The 20,000-nt window shown below is 48.8% G+C and overlaps 1 protein-coding gene across 2 annotated transcripts in view; it reads left to right on the plus strand.

Annotated features, from left to right (window-relative positions):
* The window catches only part of LOC121695971 (ephrin type-A receptor 7-like), a 111,837-nt gene that overhangs the window by 45,669 nt on the left and 46,168 nt on the right, over positions 1–20,000 (plus strand). The window lies entirely within an intron of this gene.

Raw genomic sequence — 20,000 nt, forward strand, 5'->3', positions numbered from 1 at the left:
GTTCACGTGACGCCTAATCGGACAATCAACCCTTGAAAACAATACCAACAAGCGTGACCATAATCTGGCTTTTTAGTTTAGTTCTTTATTTTCACTATAATGGAGTTGGTTTATCTACTTATTTAGGGGTGCTTTTATCACAGAGAGTGGTCCTCAGAGGAGGGTACTTTTGCATTTTGGACATCTGCATTAAATGTTCTATTGTGTTGCATCCACATTGGCATTTCTTTGGCATCAAATATTCTGTCATATTTTATTTAGCATACCGTACCAGTTTGGAACGCTATCTTATTCACACTCTGCATTAAAGACTTGTATCTGCATGGTGCAGGACATTTTTCTCCACTTCCCTCTCTTGCCCGGCTCCCTCTCCCTCACACACACCTGCTCTCTTCTCCGGTGTTGTGAGGTGCTGCGTTTCCCTTTGATCTACTCACGGATTGTCCACACCTCCATCCACCTTTCCTCTCTGCATTTCCTCTCAATCCGTGGCCCTGCTCATCTCCCTCCATCCTTGTCTTACGCTGCTCTCCTCTCATCTCCCTCCAGTCTTCTCTTCTACTGTTCTCCTCTTCTTTCCCTTCATCCTTCTCTTCCACTGCTCCTCTCTGCTTTGCTCTCCTCTATGCTTCTCCCACGGCTGTTGTTATCACACTAGCTTTTAGTCTTAATGCATTTCAGATTACACACACATTCTATTTGCATAACTGTATATATGCTTGCACACTTAGAACTTTTTTCCCACATGGAAATACAACCTCTCTATTTATATTGCTTTGCCATTGTATTTTAAATCGCTTTTCTCTTAAAGACTCTCCCTCTGAGCGTCTCTCCCTTGCATATTTTCTGTCTTTCGTCTGCAGCTCTTCCCTCCCTCCCTCCCTCCCTCCTCTCCTCTCCTCCTCCTCCTCCTCTTTCTTATCACCTCGCTTTGTGCCAGTTACTTTCTCATGCCTCCTTCTGTCCCTGTGTTTGGTTAGGAGATTCCTTGTGCTCGGTGTGAGCTCTGATTCCCCTTCCTCATAACCCCTCATCCGCTTGTCCTCCTGCCAGTCAATGGTATGAGCGGCGCCCAGTCTATATTTTATTAGGCTCGAGTTAATCCACCAATGTTTTCTTTTATCTTCGGTTTCATATGTTGGAGCAGCTTCACCCTCTTTGCATCCATGAAATTGAACCGCACGCCAGCGTTTCCTTTCACTCGTCTTGTCTCCACACACTCATACATTTATTTTGGACTGGGTTTTACACGCCAGTCCAGATCCCCACTTCCAGGCTCTTTTACACACACAGAGACACACACAGAGACACACACATGCTCACTCAAACACACACACAAGCGCACACACACACACACTCACATGCACACACTAAATCCCCACACATGAGAGCAGGCAATCTGCTCACATTTTGGAGCCTCTGCTCTCCAATGCCCCCCCCCCCCCCCCCTTCCCTTCCCCCACCGGCATTTGCACGCCCACTCATAAGCTTATCAGCGAGGGTCCTTCAGCTGGGAGCCTCACGTGAGCTCGCTCCATCTCACCCCCTTCTCTCTTGGGCAGAGGCCTATAAGGATTCCCCTCACCCACTGCCCACACTCCCACACTGTGCATGTGTGTAGGTGGTGGGGTTGCATATGTGGGAAGAGGGTGAAAGAGTAAAAGCGAGGCTGTGTGGGTGTGTATTTGTGTGTGTGTGTGTGTGTGTGTGTGTGTGTGTGTGTGTGTGTCTGTGTGTCTGTGTGTGTGTGTGTGTGTGTCTGTGTGTCTGTGTGTGTCTGTGTGTGTCTTTGTGTGTGTGTGTGTGTGTGTGTGTGTCTTTGTGTGTGAGAGAATGTGATTTCGATGTGTGTGTGTGTGTGTGTATGAGATAATGTGATTTGGATGTATATATATGTGTGTGTGAGAGAGAGAATGACTGTGCAGTCCTGTGTCCCATACCTCCAGGGCCTTGGCCTCCATTATTCATGAACCAAGTGCTCCCTTGCCCCGGACTGACCCTTCTGTTACACCAACCAGTCTTCGAGCCTTAGGGTTAAGTGTGTGTGTGTGTGTGTGTGTGTGTGTGTGTGTGTGTGTGTGTGTGTGTGTGTGTGTGTGTGTGTGTGCGTGTGTGCGTGCGTGCGTGCGTGCGTGCGTGCGTGCGTGCGTGCGTGCGTGCGTGCGTGCGTGCGTGCGTGCGTGCGTGCGTGCGTGCGAGTGAGTGAGCAAGCGTGTGTGAACAATTGCGTTTGACTGGGGGGCTTCGAGCTGACACTGTTCCTTTCACTCCACATCCATGACCAATTTAAACATCTCGTGCATTAGTGTGCCTAACCATGGTGGCACGCCTGACACACTTATGGTATGGCACGCCACACGCAACAGTAATGCATAATACAGGACCCTTTAAGCAAAGTGCTGTGTGTGTGTGTGTGTGTGTGTGTGTGTGTGTGTGTGTAATGGATGTATGGCGTGTCATGCCACCTGGTTGCTTCCGCTGCCAGGTTCAACACAGAAACACTTGGACAGGAGTCATGTTCGGAAGTAGCGCTCGCTGCCAAGGTTCATTCAGACGCAGTGACCTGGATGTCTCGGGAGCAGAAGACGGCAGAACGATGGAGGGGGGGGGGGGGGGTGATGGGGGGGAAGAAGACCTCGCTTGCTGTTCTGTTGCCTCCATTCCATTCTCTCATTGTTTCTCTCTATCGGATTTACTCATGTTATGTTCTCTTCTTAGTATCCTTTGCTCGTTTTGATGCTGGCTCACTTCTGTGGCTTTTTGAAACAATTTCTGTCTGTTTTTCCATCTCCTCTTGTGCTCACCACTTATTGTATCCTTTGTCTGTGTTTTTGTCTCTTTCCATCTCATCTTCGTTCCCTCTCAGTCTCTCTTCTCACCCCTACAGTACTGTATGTCTTTGCGTTCACTGTCTGTCTCCATCGCAGCTCTATCCATTTCTGTCTTGTACATTCGACTGTTAGATTCATTGTTCTTCCCACCTGTAAGAAAATCAAACAACAGTTGTGTGTGTGTGTGTGTGTGTGTCTGTATGTGGGTGTCTGTGTGTGTGTGAGAGAGAGAGAGTCAGTGGATTTTAAGGGAAGAAGAGTGAAGGGCTTTGTGTGATCTGTGTATGTTCAGCTGGTGTCTGGGGCTATCGATTTCTGAGGACCCCGCAATCAAACACAATTAGGTGGAATTCAGTGTGTGGCATCCCCTGCTGCCTCCATCTCTCAAGGGTCCTTTTGTGTGTGTGTGTGTGTGTGTGTGTGTGTGTGTGTGTGTGTGTGTGTGTGTGTGTGTGTGTGTGTGTGTGTGTGTGTGAGAGAGAGAGAGAGAGAGAGCGAGAAAGTGATAAATCAGCAGTGAATGAGAGGAGCTGGAGGGAAACAAAGAAATTGAGAGCACTCATTATTACAAATGAATCATTAATCATGCTCATTTTTATGCAGATTCGGTGCTTGTTTAGGCAGAGTGCCGTAAAATGAGGAGGGTGTGTCTGTGTGCACACATGTGAAGAGACACACACACACACACACACACACACACACACACACACACACACACACACACACACACACACACACACACACACACACACAAACAAACAATGATCTCTACTGTATAGGCCCCAGCAGTAAATGGTATAGTTGTACTTCCCGTTGTGCTGTGCTCTTGCACAGAAGGTTGTTTGGCTTGTTGCCCGTCTCCACAGGAAGGGCAGAGCCTGGCATGGCGCCCTGGCCCCACTTTTTAAGAGCCCTGGACATGGACCACGCCACTCCCGGCTAATTCATTTGCACTGGCACCGGCACTGCCTTAGTTCCACCCCCACGCCTCGCCCACTGAATGAACACCACTGCTTGAGATTGATAGGGAGGAGTGTGTTCGTGCATTGATCAGTGTGTGTAAATGTGTGTGTGTGTGTGTGTGTGGGAGTGTGTGTGTGTTGGAGATGGTGCGCAGACCCGAGCTCGGGTCGGAACATTGGTCCTTGGCCAAGGAGAGGTGGGATGGATTAGAACACTGAGCTACTCCCAACTCCCTCTCCATCCCTATCCCCATCCCAGCCACCGTTGCCAGGCAACCGCACCCCACCCCCCACACACCCCCACCCGCCCCCTTTACTGCAGGATCAGTCTAATTGGCCAGTTTTTCAATTACCAGCACCTCTCCATGGCCAATCGCGATGAGTTCGATGAACTCAGGTATGGATAAAGGAAGGCGAAAAAATGGATGGCTGAGTAAATGGCACTTGTCATTTATTGATGCTCTGCCGCGTTATCTATCCAACTCACTGGCTTGCTCGCTGGATGGGTCTATTGTTTGGCTGATAAGTGTGTCGCACCAGGGGGCTTTGTTGTTGAAGGGGAAAGGTCAAGTGTTTTGTGTGTGTGTGTGTGTGTGTGTGTGTGTGTGTGTGTGTGTGTGTGTGTGTGTGTGTGTCAGTGTGTGTGTGTGTGTGTGTGTTTAAGAGCCGTTGTGCTCTCATTCATTCACGTCAAGCTCTTCTGTTGCCTGTATGAAGTGAAAGCGTGTGTCCGTGCATCTCAATAATAAACCTTGCACACTTCATAGTTAAAGCTGCTCCTTCTCTGTCACGTCTGAGGTCCCATTTCCCTCAGGAAGTCTGATTAAGCCTCTTAGTAGCGTGGTGTCGGGAGGAGGCATGTTGAGCGTGACCCGACGATGTATAAACGTCATTTTAATAAGCATTCTCACAAATAAATGGATCAAATTAAATCTCCCCAGCCCGAGTAATGAATCATTAAATTAAACGGCAATTATGTGTTTGTATTTTCTCTCCCCTCCATTCGCAAGAGATGGATGTAGATGTGCTCTTGCCAAAAGCAGCATTTGTCAGAGTGGTGCATTTTCTTTTTTTAGATGGAATGAGATTGGCAACAATCAGGGAGATGACAGCCTAATTAAGATTTTCCATTTTTATTTGTTTATTTATTTCATCTCTACATTAATAATTTTTAACAGCTACACATCTCCTCACTGCACAGACATTCTGTCAAGCAGACTCTATCCAAATGGATTGTGATTTTGTCTTAAGTTAACATTCCTCCAAACCTCACCTTCGCCGTGAGGTTGACTGGGAGGTCACGCCTGCAGCAGAAATATTAATCTCAATGTGAGCGTGGCTTGTTTTTAAGGCGAGGGGGTTCATATCGAGCGCTCACATTCACTTGATTGCCTTTGGAATAAGGCACAGCGCACACTCCTGCTGCATTTGACACTGTGACTTCTGTCAAGGTAATGGATGGAACACATTTTTCATGGCATGACGTCCCTGATTGATTTATCGATCGCACCACAATGACATCACGGTGTGTCTGGGCTCTTACTTTTGAAGGTGCCAAGGCAAGGTGTGTGTGTGTGTGTGTGTGTGTGTGTGTGTGTGTGTGTGTGTGTGTGTGTGTGTGTGTGTGTGTGTGTGTGTGTGTGTGTGTGTGGTTGTGTGTTTGGGGGGATACTGTTGTTGGTGCTTCCTATAGATCTATTTTGACAGAGTGTCTGGTCTGCAACACACTGCAGGGACATTACGGTTATGTATAGGCAGCCCACCTGACTGCTTGCCCATCCTGTCCTCTAGATTGTCACTTACCACCTAATAGACTGTCAGGGCTCTAATATGCTGGCTTTGCTCTGTGTGCATAGGTGTGTGTGGGTGGGTGAGAGACTCAAATGGAAGGAAGCTAAGTGTGTGTGTCTTTCTACACTTATGTGTGTTTGTTGCATCCTAGTTTTTGTGTTTGTTTCTTTGTTTCTGTTATGTGTGTGTGTGTATGTGTGTGCGTGCCTGCGTACATGCTTATTATATTTTCTGTGTGCGTGTATATATATATATATATATATATATATATACATGTGCGTTTTTGCATGGCTGCATGTGTTCACCTCTGAGCTTTCCTTGAATTGCACGTCTGCCTGTGGCGTGCGTGTTGATTATGAGTGAGCATCTCGTGCTGAAGTGGGCCGGCCTGTGCAGCTGGATCAGTCAGGTTTTCATTAGCCCGTGTCACCTTGTGACGGCGTGTCTGGAGGTAATAAAACACTTCAGGCCTCCCAAACGCTCCTCCCACCCCCTCTGGCTGCCTCAGCTCCCTTGAGCTGATCTATGTGGACACTGCGTAGACGCAGCAGCCCCTGAGGCACATCAGTCTGGAGACCACACCACACACACACACACACACACACACACACACACCCCTACACTTACAAACACACACTCACATACCTACACACACACACACACACACACACACACACACACACACACACACACGCACACTGATCCCTGATTATTTCCACACACTCAGGACTGAGAGCTTAGGGTGTCTGTGACCTGCGGGCTTTGTCGCATCATCACTCCGCCGGCTACATCCCCGAGGGTTGTTTCACCCGTCAGTCATGTGATGTCGTGTCACACCACATTGCGTCGGTACGACTGAGGGAGAGGTCTGCCGCGTGCCGACGCGACGTGATGGGCATGAGGTCGAGTCCAAATCCTGGTCTTGTCAGGAGCTGTCTGTCAGTGTGCGATCCTTCCTCCGCACTCCTGTCATTTTCCATCGAGACAACAGTGGCGCTGATCAGGGGTTGCTAAGAAGCAAGGGGTTGGAGCAAGGGTCTGCGTGGGACGCCGCCATCACGAGGACAGACGAACGACCACGTCTTCCAGACACTATTCCGTCAAAGGCGACAAAACTTATTTTCCGACACTTCTGCTTGCCGGAGGAAAGAGCAGCGCATACACCTACTCAGTCGGCCCATTTCCGCCAGTTTATTTTTAGAGTCAGGACCAAGAACCAAGACATGAGGGACATGATGGCTTGTCTGGGAACGTGTTGCGATGGTGGTGGAGAGTGGGATGTCTTGCCATTTGCGAGCAGTTGCGTGGGTGCGTTAGTGTGAGTTTGTGGTCGTTTGTACACTGTGGTCGCCGGTGTCCACGACTACCTGACAACAGCAAGTTCTCCTTGCCAGACTTCCTCTCTCTTCCACACTCTCTTGCTGTGTCGCACACACACACACACACACACACACACACACACACACACACACACACACACACACACACACACACACACACACATACAGACACACACACTTTCGCTCACACACACACTTGGTGGGCATCTCTCACTGATATTTCTGTCTCGTTGGTCGTTTTTTGATGCTTCCGTCTGCGTCGCTGCATTGCTGCCGCAGCTATTTTCTGCGGCCTGGCAGTGACAGTGGCCAGTTCCGCTGTGAATAATTCACAGCCGTGAGGGACGGCGTGAGTAGGGGAGGCGGGGGATATTTGCATGCCGGACGGCCGGTGAGGCAGAATAGCCCCCGGGCCGTTACGTCACCCTCTCGCCTAAACACCTCAGGTCCGTGGAGCATCGGCTACGTGTCCTCAGCTATTGACTAGCCGGCTGGGTACAAGATCGGGTTTTGGAGAATAAAGGATAAAATCGGATGTATTTTTTGTGGGTTATTTATTGGGGTTGCTTATACGACGTACAGATATGTTAACAAAAAAAATCAGAAATGTACTGTACTGAGGAAGTTTCCACTGCAGATGGATCATATGTCACTTTGGTTGCTGCACACTAATGCAAGATCAACTTTTTGCTAAGAACAAGTAGCACTTTACAGACTATAACAGCTTTTCAACTTTCGTGCTTTTGTTAAAATCTCTCTGAAAGCATCTGGACACTCTTTAAGTTTCCCTACCATCTACACATATAGGTATGACATATAGACCGGCAGAACTTTACGAGATGCTTCTCTATGTCTGAGAGTGTCGGCCTCTCTCCTGTCTCTGTTTATTGCAGCAAATGCTGTGTGCATTCATGTACAGTACAATTACCGACTCTCAGCCCAGTGATTTGTCTGCATGTGGACGACACGCCTGCTTTGTGTAGCACAAGTGGGAGACCTGTGCTGAAATGCTAGCTGATGTTTCTGGTGGCTCAGCATAGGCTGAAAGGAGCTAAATGATTTAAACGGATGGGCCATATGTGGGCCAGTTCCGGCCCGGGTCTGCTCCAGGGGACTGTGAACCTCCTGCGGGGCGAGTGATGTGGCAGCGCCGTTAGCGTTAGCGGCAGTCGCTTGAGTGCCTGAAAAGTGCTGTGCTGTTTGTACACCGCCTCTGTGTACTGCTCCAGGATTTCTCTGGTAAAAACAAGCTATTGATTTTTTATTTTTTTACACCCAACCCCCCCCCATCCCCTTTTCAACATCTTGTAGATTCGCTTGGCACAACAGCAGTAGGTGTCTCTTCTTTCGTCAACCATATCTCGCTCTCTCTCTCTCTCTCTCTCTCTCTCTCTCTCTCTCTCTCTCTCTCTCTCTCTTACATGCACACTCACACAAGCACACAGACACACACATACACACTCAGTCTCTGCTTGATCATGCTGCTTGATAGCCTAGTGACAGCAAGCAATGGGAAATGGGGAGAGAATGAGCACTGGGAAGACGGAAGTACTGAAGCATAGTGAACAAAACAAAGAATTGAGCATTCTCTCTCTCTCTCTCTCCAACACACACACACACACAGACACACACACACACACACACACACACACACACACACACATAAACAAATATAAACTTCAGTGTCCTGGAGTTTATTTGCTCCGCTGTGCTCTGTTTTCCTGTTGCCCTGGGGACTGTTTTGTCGTTTGTCACATGCCAGGACCCTGGCATCACACCTCATGCAGATACAGTGTGCATGTACGTGCACGTGTGCGTGTGTATGTGTGTGTGTGTGTGTGTGTGTGCCTGTGAGAGTGACTGTGGCCATATGTAATCGCACCCCATGGCATGCTGTTTTAGTTGCCCACTGTGCATCCCTGCACACACTCTTGCACACACACACTTGCACACACACACAAGCCATTTCTGAGACGAATGGATACATACAGTGCACAGAGAGAGGACAAAGGATGTACAGAGTAGAGTAAAGGAGAGGGTCATTTAGGGACATTCCGGGTGGAACATTGCGGAAGGGCTTGTGATGCTCAGTGATCCGTGCTGTGGACCTGAGGACTCTGGTCTCTGGTGACTCTGACGATACTTTTCAATGGCAGCTCAGAAAGACTGTTTTAAACTCTCTCTAAGGGGAGACATGGTCTATACTTGGTCACACATGCATGCATACATACATGTATGAATATCAATGTGTATGTGTGTGTGTGTGTGCGCACACACATACTCTCTCCCTCTTTCTCTCTCCCTCCCACCCCTCCTCTCTCCTTCCCTCTTACTCTCTCCCTCCCTCCCTCCTTCCCTCTCTCTCTCACTCTCTCTCCCTCCCTCCCTCTCTTTATCTCTCCCTCTATTTCTCTCTCACTCTCTCTCTTACACTGTGGTGTTATTTTTGACTTTGAGATGGAGGAAACAATATAACGATTGCTCACTGCATATGTTTGACCTGTGCTGAGTTCGGCAGTTCCTGAGGGAACAAGCACACGCACACGCATGGACACACACACACACACACACACACACACACACACACACACACACACACACACACACACGCACACACGCACACACACAGAAACACCACAGCAACCCATCCCAGCCACACATGCCTTGCAGAAGTCCAGGGCTCTGCCGGGAGACAGAGAGGAGAAGGGAAGAGAGAGTCAGAGCCAAGAGGGAGTGAAGGGGGGATGTAGAGTAGAAAGAGAGAAAGACAAGTTGATGGAGAGGAAAGAAAGACATTTCTAGGGAGCGATTTGCGGTGGAGAGCAAAAGCTAGATGGACAGACAGACTATGGTGAAATAAGTTGAAGAGCTGATGTGATGCAGGGGAAGAAGCAAAGGTCTGAAGAAGGGAAGAAGACAGAGTGGAGAGGGGGAGAGAGAGTAGGAAGTGTGCGGGGAGTCTGCGGGCGCTAGAAGGCAGATGAAATCAATGCGGCGCCCACGCACTACAGACCCATCTGTTGTGTTTTTCAGAGCAGCACCCCTGCTGCACCTCAGATGCCCTGCATGCAGAGAAAAAACAACATGATGGAGATGGCGCGCAGGGGGGGTTGAAATTGGCAAAGCGCTCTGGTAAAGTTTAGACTTTCTCTCAACAAAACGCTTCATCGCTTCAGCCTTTTACATGAGCAACCAACCGCCTTATATTCCTCGGCTGAACTCCAGACCTATGTGTGTGTACTGGTGGGAAGTATTTGCCATGCATACCCTCGCCTACACACGCAAACACCAATACATATTGCCCCAGCTGCATATTGTAGCTTATTGTTCCAGACACATTACTGTACATCTGCTACAATGAGGCCATTTTATAAGAGCTTTCATGGCGCTCTAATATGTTGTGCGCTTGAGCCAGTGCAAAATCCAGTAGAATAGAATTCAAGTGCATATGAATATAAAATAATTGGCATTGTTGACATTGGACCAAATGTTTGGCACAGCCTCTTTCAGTAGAGGCAACCTTGTAAATGTTGAATCTAAAACTGGCCTGTTGTCCATTTCCTTTTGACCCTGATTCCTGCTGTTCTATAATTGAGAAGTTTCTGCATCAGAGCGGCGTGGTTGTCAGAATGTGGCATCTAGAATCTTCTTCAGAACGGCTCTCCATCCTCCCGTCCTCTGGTCTCCAGAGCTCAGCTGCCACTGCTGGCCTCATCACCGTCCAGGATACCTGGAACCAGCTGCTCTCCACCCCCTCCCCCCCACCACCACCACCACCACCTACCTCAGCCCCTGCTCCTCTTACATCATCACCTTCTCTTCTTCCTCCCCCTCATCTGACCCCTCTCTCTCGCTCTGTCCATCAGCCATCACCGCTTTCCCCTGGGGGATGTGTGAGTGACATTACACACCACCGCGGGGCCCGGGACGAGGGGGGGGGGGGGGGGGCTGGGTAACCTGAGAGGAGGGCTGCATACGGCACTGAGGGGACGTCCCTGCCCAAGCCTGCCCCATCGGTCTCAGGAGGGCCTGCTGGGATGCGGACTGTTTGAGTGCGTGTGAATGTGGTGGGCAAAGCTCTTTTAAAAGTTTTGAGCCTTTCCCTGACGGAGAGGGGGATAGAGAAAGGGTAGCGAAAGAGTTGCGGGCGGAAAGGGGGAACGAGAGGGACGTGTGCTTCGTCTTGAGGGTGATGGAGTTTGCAAACTAATAAAAGAAGGCTTACGAAGAGAATCCGATCGCTCCTTGAAAATGTCTCAGACGGATGCGTGTGCACAATAACACACTCACACACAGACATACACATGCGCACAAATGCGCAGACACACAGTGTTGTGTAACGCAAGTGTGACCATGACCCATATGTAGACAGATGGAGATTAAAGTTTTCTGGAAAGTTCCGTCACAGCCCTATTAAATCCTTAATTCTTTCATTTCTTCATTAGTCCACTTGCATGTCAAGGCTCTTCACTATCTTCCCTCCTCCCTCCTTCCCTCCCTCCTTTTTCTTTTCTTTCTTGTCTGCCTCTCCTGTTCGTCTCTCCGGCAACTCTCTCCTCACTCGTCCTTCTCCCATTCTCTGTGCAATCGCTCGACATTGCTCCGGCCTCCTCCAGACGACATCCTGTCTCTTAATTAAAACGTGGGTGCGGAAAAGAAGGAAATTAATGAAAGAAGAAGCCGTTAATTACACAACAAGGTCACTGGCGTTTTACCTTCACAGCTTAATTGTAGCCCTGATTGTGTTTCGGGCTCATTTTTTATTCCAGGGGCCGCCTGACAAACGCTGCTAATTGTTGCCTCCTCAGCTTGGCAGGGTCATGTGTGTGTGTGTGTGTGTTTCATGTAGGGAGATAAGAAGCCAAGAGAGCGTGTGTGCATTTGTGATTGGTTACCATGTTGTCAGATGAAGATGAATGTGTGTGTGTGTGTGTGTGTGTGTGTGTGTGTGTGTGTGTGTGTGTGTGTGTGTGTTTGCATGCGTGCATGACTGAACAAGCATGCATGTACATATCTATGTGTATCGTGTGTCTGTGTATCTGTTTGTGTTTGTGTGCTTGTACAAGCATTGTGTGTGTGTGTGTGTGTGTCTGTGTCTGTGTTATCTGTTTGTGTGGTTGTATGTACAATCATTGTGTGTGTGTGTGTGTGTGTGCTAGTGTGCCAAGCCTTGTGAGCAAGCAGTGTTAATTAAAAAGCAGGCCTGCTGAGGCAGTAAACGTCCGCTGCTCTTGCCCGCAGCTGCCTCCTCTCCCCCCTCCCCCCACTCTGGGTGTATGTAGGCTGCCCTCCTCCACCTTCTCACTGCCTCTCCATCTATAGCATCTCAGCATCCAGCTCAGGCTTCACACGGGTCAATTTAGTCTCCAGGCAGCTGACCCGCACAGCCTATATGCTGGGTCAAACATCCCAGCACTCTGGGGTCAGGGTTGCTTAGACCCACGGAGCTTTGGTGAGTCCACTGAAGCATTGCACCTCAGTGAACAGGTCTAAGAGAGAGAGCAAATAGAGAGAGAAGAAAAAGTGCAAAGGAAGGATGAGCAAGAAAGGAGGGAGAAATAAGTTGACTGGAACTGACACAGACTGATTGAATAATTGTATCTCTGTGGCCAGTGAAATGCTCATAATTTCAGGCCTCCTGTTTGTATTGATTTAAAAAAAAAAAAAAAGGTTTGACTAGAACCTCACAAGTAAACAAGTAAAAAAAAATTTCCTTAAAAGCACGATCTTAAAAAGAGAGTCAAGTTATTACTGCCTTTGTTCTGGTTTGTAAGGAGAAGAGAGGAGAATAGTCTCCTAGCAGTGTGCTTTCTTTCCGTTTTCTTTTTTTCTTTTTTTTTTGGAGCAGGGAAATAGACTTCCCCACGCTCTGTCATTTTCTCTCCGCTGTTTGGGGTGAATCAGCGGCACCGACAGCTTTGTTCTCCTATCGTTCTTAGTTTATTGTGTGCTGTAGGTTTTGTTTGTTTATTTATTTGTTTGCATTATTTATTTATTTATTTGTTTGTTTGCTTTATTGTCTCAACACGCGCCTCCACCTTCTCTCGGCTCCTTTTTACGAGCAAGCCGGGCTCCATTACTGGGGTAAACCCTCTGCAATATTGTTTATTTTCCAACAGCAAATATGCATAACCTTTCAATTCTGTGTGCAAGAGACCAGGTGAGAGAGAGAGAGAGAGAGAGAGAGAGAGAGAGAGAGAGAGAGAGAGAAGGGGTACTGAGGGAATGAGAGAAGGGGACAGAGAGAGGGTGAGGAGAGAGAGAAAGAGAGAACTGAGGGAATGAAAGAGAAGGGGACACAGAGAGGGTGAGGAGAGAGGGAGAGAGGGAATGAAAGAGAAGGGGACACAGAGAGGGTGAGGAGTGGGAGACAAGGAGAAGGTGAAGGGTGGGGAGGGGGGTGCTGAGCTACGCTTCTCCTCTTGTATGTCTCCGTGGCGTAATGATCCTCATCAGTGGACTTTGCTTCGGGGCGGGTCAGCTGGTGGTTTCCGTGGAAGCGCCTCTCATCTCCGAGGCGGCGCCACCTGAAATTGCTTTGACATTCATATGCAAACAGAGCGGTTGACACACACGCGCGTGCGGGATGCTGATGTGTGCAGAATGCAAATGATCCCTTCTTTTCTTTTCTTTTTGCATTCGTCTCCCCCCTCTCTTTCTCCCCTGTCCTCTCCCCCCAGCTCCATCCTTCTTTCTGCCTTCCCACATTGGCTCTTTCCCTCATGGATCTCTCTCTCTCTCTCTCTCTCTCTCTCTCTCTCTCTCTCTCTCTCTCTCTCTCTTTCTTTAGCACTTGCTATCTCTAGCTCTATAGTATTTTTTCCTTTCCCTTCCCTCCCTCCTCCCTCACTCTCATCATCTCATCTTCTTTTTTTTCTGTCGCCACAGTCATTCACAGTCTGGTATCCAGCCTTCGTCTTGCTTTCCTTTTTAATGAGTTGGTAATGGCAGGTATGATACAGTTTGATCAGCTCATGCCTATGAGGTTGCTGATATTGGGTTTGTGTGTGTGTGTGTGTGTGTGTGTGTGTGTGTGTGTGTGTGTTTGAGAGAGAAATGAAGGCGATGTCACAAACAAGTACAGCAAATCAATTTCAGTCCTCCGCCTCTGCCTGCCAATCTAGCTGTGGGCTAACTGAGCGAGGAGGCGTCTCGTATAATCACGCAAGCAGGCGCCGTCAAGCACACGCAGGCTAGTCAGCATGCATTCACTACATATGTCACACACACACACACACACACACACGCACGCACACTGCATGTACAAACACACCCAAAGCTACAAAAACAACCTACAGGCTCACTCATATTTCTACATTCACTCTCCCACAGACACATGGGCCCATATTCATTTGCTCCTTCTCACTCTCACACACATGCTCCTTTGGCCTCATCTCAGAGACTGAGAGGGGAAACTCATGCATGGATTCTTTGACCTAGAGGCTTACATTCACATGCACTCAAACTGTACACACACAAAGCCCCCCGCCCCACCACACACACACACACACACACACACACACACACACACACACACACCAAAACACACACTGTTCACTGTAGACAGAGCCTGATTGGGTTGAGCCTCCATTTAGACTCCACAGACACACGGTAGGCACAGCAATGGACAGGAACAAATCGCCCCATGGCTCAACTAAATGGGAGCCATCCATCAGGGCGACAGCGAGCTAACAACACCCAGACATGAGCCACGTGGCCACTTTTGATGATGTCATATTCAATCCCCCCTCTCAGAGATGGCTAGGGGTGATGGGGAAGGAAGATTGTAGAGGAGAGACTTCATGGGGGTGGGGAAGGGAGGAGGAAGAGAAAGGGTGAGAGAGAGAGAGAAAGAGAGAGAAAGAGAGAGAGAGAGAGATGGACAGGGGAGTCCATTGAACAAGCATTAATGAGACGAATGGAGGGAGAGGAGACCTGGAGACACAGATGATGAATAGTTGAGACCACAAATGCCCCGTTTCAGTGTTCGGTGTGCTGTAATCAGCACCCAAGCTCATGGTAGGGCTGCTACCATTATTTAATAGTGTTAGAATGATTGCACATTACACAGATTTTCTCACCAGGGAGCTCCCAGAGGTCTGATTACTGACACTTCCATCCCCAGGAAACAAAGCACCGTCTGAATTAGAATCTTCTTTCAATAGTATTCCTCCTCTATATCTTATCTCACTCTCCAACTGTGTGTGTGTGTGTGTGTGTGTGTGTGTGTGTGTGTGTGTGTGTGTGTGTGTGTGTGTGTGTGTGTGTGTGTGTGTGTGTGTGTGTGTGTGTGCCGGTGAGCCCCTGATAACACTTAGTGCGATTATTACAGGTCTGAGACGGTAGCCGGATAATGTCCCATAATTGGGGCTCTTGTCCACAACGCTGCTATTGTTCTGTGTGGAGATAAAGCCGGGTTGGACACAGAGGGAGGAGAGGAGGAGGAGGAGGGATGGAGGATTTAGAAAGCAAGAGAGAGAGAACACAGAGAAATCAGCAGTGAGAGAGAGAGAGAAAGAGATAGAGAGAGATACAGAAACGATATAGAAAGAGGAGGATGAGAGGAGAGAAGGAAAGGGAAGACAGTGATGCAGATTGAAAGGAGAAATACAGCAAAAGGTCTGAAGTCTGATTACTGTAGATTGCTAAAGACAGAGTGATACCAGTAAAAATGCAAACATGGTGAAAGAGAGAGGTTTCTGATAGAGGGACGAGGGACAGTGCTCAGGATTAGGCAGATTATAGAAGAAAAAAGAAAAAGAAAGGATAAAAACTGACTTGCGGAAGAGTGACGAGAGACCCAATCCCTACACTAACCCCCACCTTCCGTCTATCCCCCTCCTTGTTGAGACTGCAGGATGACTTCGTCAGCTGAATGTGCACCCCCCCCTCCACCCCCCCTTACCCCCACGCCACCTCAGTCTGCTGGAGCGCAGCTAAATCTAGGCCACCTGCGGTGATGTAACCCTCAGCGGTGACATAAGCCCTATTGTGGCTGTGTGTGTGGGCCTCCTGATTGAGGCCCAGGCCTGCGTGGCGTCAACCTAATCATGCACCCATCTCTACCGGTGTCCAGCAGGGTCATTAGGGCTATGACTCATGCACCACAGCGGTCACTTACATGTCCTTCAGTTTGTCAGGAGCGTGGGATTTTACCCTGATGCTTTGGCTAGATGAGTACCTTCTTTAGCCAGTGACTACTGACTTTCCTTGTCATTAGTAAAGTATATGGAAGAGAGTTTCATTCATGCAGTTTGTGCAAGTTTTCTCTCTCTCTCTCTCTCTATCTATCTCTACGTAAATATCTCATCTATCCCAGCTATCACATCTATCTATCTATCTATCTATCTATCTATCTAGATCTATCTATCCATCTATCTATCTATCTGTATTTACCTGTGTGTGTGTGTGTGTGTGTGTGTGTGTGTGTGTGTGTGTGTGTGTGTGTGTGTGTGTGTGTGTGTGTGTGTGTGTGTGTGTGTGTGTGTGTGTGTGTGTGTGAGAGAGAGAGAGAGAGAGAGAGAGAGAGAGAGAGGGAGAGACAGGATCCCTCATGTGGATGGATGCATTTCAGCTTGGCTCTCTAGCATGTCACTTTATCTCTCCTCCATCTCTCTGCCATCCAGCTGGAAATGACACCTTGTCTGCGTTGCCCCCCCCCCCCCCCGCGCCCCCCCCCCCCCACCCCTCTCTTATCCCATCTTTCCGCCACACTGGGGACCTTTACAGCAGCCCCTCTTGCTCCTCCATTAACGCCCATTCATTCCCTTCGTTAGAGCGTGCTCTCATAAATTAAAATTAGCAGCATAAAGGCAGTAATCTGAATATGGCGGCATGAATTATTGATTCCCTCGACAGCCGCCCCCAAATCTAGCCTGACATTTCGAAATAAGAGCTCGGTGAATTACCAAATGGCAGTAATGAGGGCCATCCAAGGTGAAGAGGGGAGGAAGGTGTGAGGGGAAGGAGGAAGTGACATAGTAACCCCCCCCCATCTCTTCTCTTTTGGACATATTAATATTCATCAACGCCTTCTGTCAGAAAGGCACAGAAACAATTCATCCTTCGCCTTTGCTGTGCTAAATGCCCAATGATTTATTGATGTGTGGGTGGCGAGGTTATGTGTTTTTTTGTGCTTTGAGAAACAGTTTGTGGAGTTTAGATCGACCCTTAAGGAAAGCCAAAAGTGCTGAAAATGAGCAGTGGCCTCCGGCTAGGGCTGACAGCTATAAATATCAGAAACCGTTTTTTCCTTCAGACAATCCTCGTGCTCAATCTTTTTCACTAGTTTGATTTTCAATGTCTTTCAAATGTGTGAGTGACAAAAGGCAATAGGCTTAGAAAGGGCAGCATTTGGTTGAATAAAACATGTATTTGTATGCAAAAGTTAAGTTGGGGGGGAGGTGGGTTATTTAAATCTGTGTGTGTGTGTGTGTGTGTGTGTGTTTAGTTTATTTGAGTCTGCTGAAGAGTAGAGTCTCTCAGTAAGTGTATGATTGTATTGTTGTGTGATTGTATTAGATAGATAGATAGATAGATAGATACTTTATTGATCCCCAGGGGAAATTCAAGGTCTTGTAAAGAATCACACAAAATGGAGGGAAAGAGAGAGAAAGAGAGAGACAGAAAGAAAGAAAGAAAGATACAAGGTTATAGTGTGTGTGTGTGTGTGTGTGTGTGTGAGACCTTATCTGTCGAGTTGTGTCTCACTGACTGGTGTGTTTGTGTGCCTGTGTTCCAGATGCATGTTTCTCTCAGTGAGGCCATGGCTCCTTTCCTGGTCTGATTGTCCTGAGGTGCCGTGTGTGTGTGTGTGTGTGTGTGTGTGTGTGTGTGTGTGTGTGTGTGTGTGTGTGTGTGCGTGTGTGTGCGTGTGTGTGTGTGCGTGTGCGTGTATGTGCGTGTGTGTGTCAGAGACAGCCGGTGTGTATATGTGTGAAAATCCCAGCATCAGGAGTAGGCTCAGAGGAGATAAACTCCCAGCAAGGCTCCAGTTTGCCAGTTCCTCCCTCTCCCTCTCTCTCCCGCTCTCATTCTGTCTCTCCCTCTCTCCCTCCCTCTCTCATTCTGTCTCTCCCTCTCTCCCTCCCTCTCTCTGGAGCCAGCAAGGAGAGAGGAACATGCCCACAGCCAGCTCCCTTTCACAGCCTTGGCGCTGCCCACTCGGCTCTGCACCTCTGTTCCCCACGTGCCAAGGTGGCGGGGGCCGGGGGAAAGGAGGCTGGAGTGATGAGGTGGGGGAGCGCGGCTCGGGCCCCCTCCTGGTCCAGGTGCCAGGGAGATGGGCTCTCTGCTGGATGTTGGCATTGTCTGGTCGGCACTTTCATGTGTGCCGCTCAGGGGAGACGGCTACTCCGCTTCATTTGAAGCGCCTCGCTTCGCCTGTGCTTTCCCTGCTCTGCGCTGCACTGCTCAACTCGCACTGTGCGCCAGTCTGTGTGCCCGCCGAGCGCCCGTCTTCATTCCCCCTGAAATGACCCCCATTTCCATTCAGATCTGAGCGCCGCGCTAACAGCTAGTGATGGCGAGCAGGAGGATTCACTTTCGTTTCATCCTCTTTCTTCACATTTTGCATCTGGATCTGTTCACTCCTCCCATGCAAAGCTACATGGTCTCAAACGGAGCAAGCACCCCTCTCCACCGCTTTCCATTTTCCATCTTCTTCTAACCCCTCTAGCGTTCCCTTTCTTTGTTCTCTCTCCCCTCTCCCTGTATTTTGCCTGTTTTCTTCTCTTTTTTTTTTTCTGTCACTCTTTTTCTCTGTCCAATTCAGCATATCGACTCTCTCCTCTTTCCCTCTCTTCGTCTCTCTCTCTCTCCTCTTCTCTGTCATCTCTCCATGCTTGAGGCAGAAAGCGAGTGTGGCCCAGGCCTGATTTCCACAGTGCGTGGGCCGCGTGTGTTGTGTGCAGGCCTATGTAATGAGAGACATTAGACAGAGCATTACCGTCCTGACAAGCCCCTTCCCTCCCCGCCACCTCGCCGTGCCGCACCTCCATTGGCTACGGCTCTGATGGCGCCCGCTCCTCCTGATCGGTGTAACGGCTCTCTGAGACACACAACTCTCTCTCTCTCTCTCTCTCTCTCTCTCTCTCTTTCTTTTTTTCTTTCTTTCTTTCTCTCCTTTTCTTTCTTTCTTTTTTCTCTTTCTTTCTTTCTTTCTTTCTTTCTTTCTTTCTGTCTCTCTATCTCTCTCTCTCTCTTTCCTTCCATTTTGTGTGATTCTTTTTTTTCTCCTCCTCTTTCCTCCCATCTGGGTGCTATTGACTTTGTGTCTTGCTCCGAATGGGGCGGAGGTGATCGTCTGTTATATTGTTCTTCTCCTGGTGGGATTGATTGCGACGTGTGGGGAGGGATGCACTCCTGGGAACGACAACGATTAAATGTGTTGTGTTGGGCCTGAGCTGTGCCCTGTTGTCTCTTAGTGGCGGCCATGTTTGTGTGATGGCACCCTTGATGTACGTAGGTGGCGTGCATCGCCTCCTGATTTCACACGTTACCCGTTCTGAGCAGACAGGCAGGACCTGGAAAATGTAATCTGTGGATGTGTGTTTCTGTTTGTCTGTATTTGTGTGTTTTTGTACTCATCCTTTGATTTTCTTGTTTGCATGCCTTTGCCTGTGTTTGTTTTTGTATGCACGTGTGGATGAGCATGCATATGTCTGTGTGTTTTTGTGTGTGTGTGTGTGTGTGTGTGTGTGTGTGTGTCTGTGTGTGTGTGTGTGTGTGTGTGTGTGTGTGTGTGCATGTGCGAGTGTGTGAGCAAGCGTGTAATTTGCTCTCATCTGTCTCTGTGCTCTCAGGCACACACTGAAGGCGATTGTGTAATGACACGGTGGGTTTGTGGAAGGAGGGATGAGGTGATGAATGAAAGAGAGAGAGAGAGAGAGAGAGAGAGAGAGCAAAGAGCATTAGACGAAACAGTCCCACTCCCTCCACTCCCTGCACCCCCCCTCAGATGACTTGGTAGCAGCTGAACACGGCCTCTTTGGATTCCACCTCACGCAAACGTTATCCCCCCAGATCCAGTCACGCTCACTCCAAAGCATCAGTTTACAGTCCCATTCACCCGCAAC

This window comes from Alosa sapidissima, chromosome 21 (assembly GCF_018492685.1).
Source record: "Alosa sapidissima isolate fAloSap1 chromosome 21, fAloSap1.pri, whole genome shotgun sequence".
Classification (NCBI taxonomy): Eukaryota; Metazoa; Chordata; class Actinopteri; order Clupeiformes; family Clupeidae; genus Alosa; species Alosa sapidissima.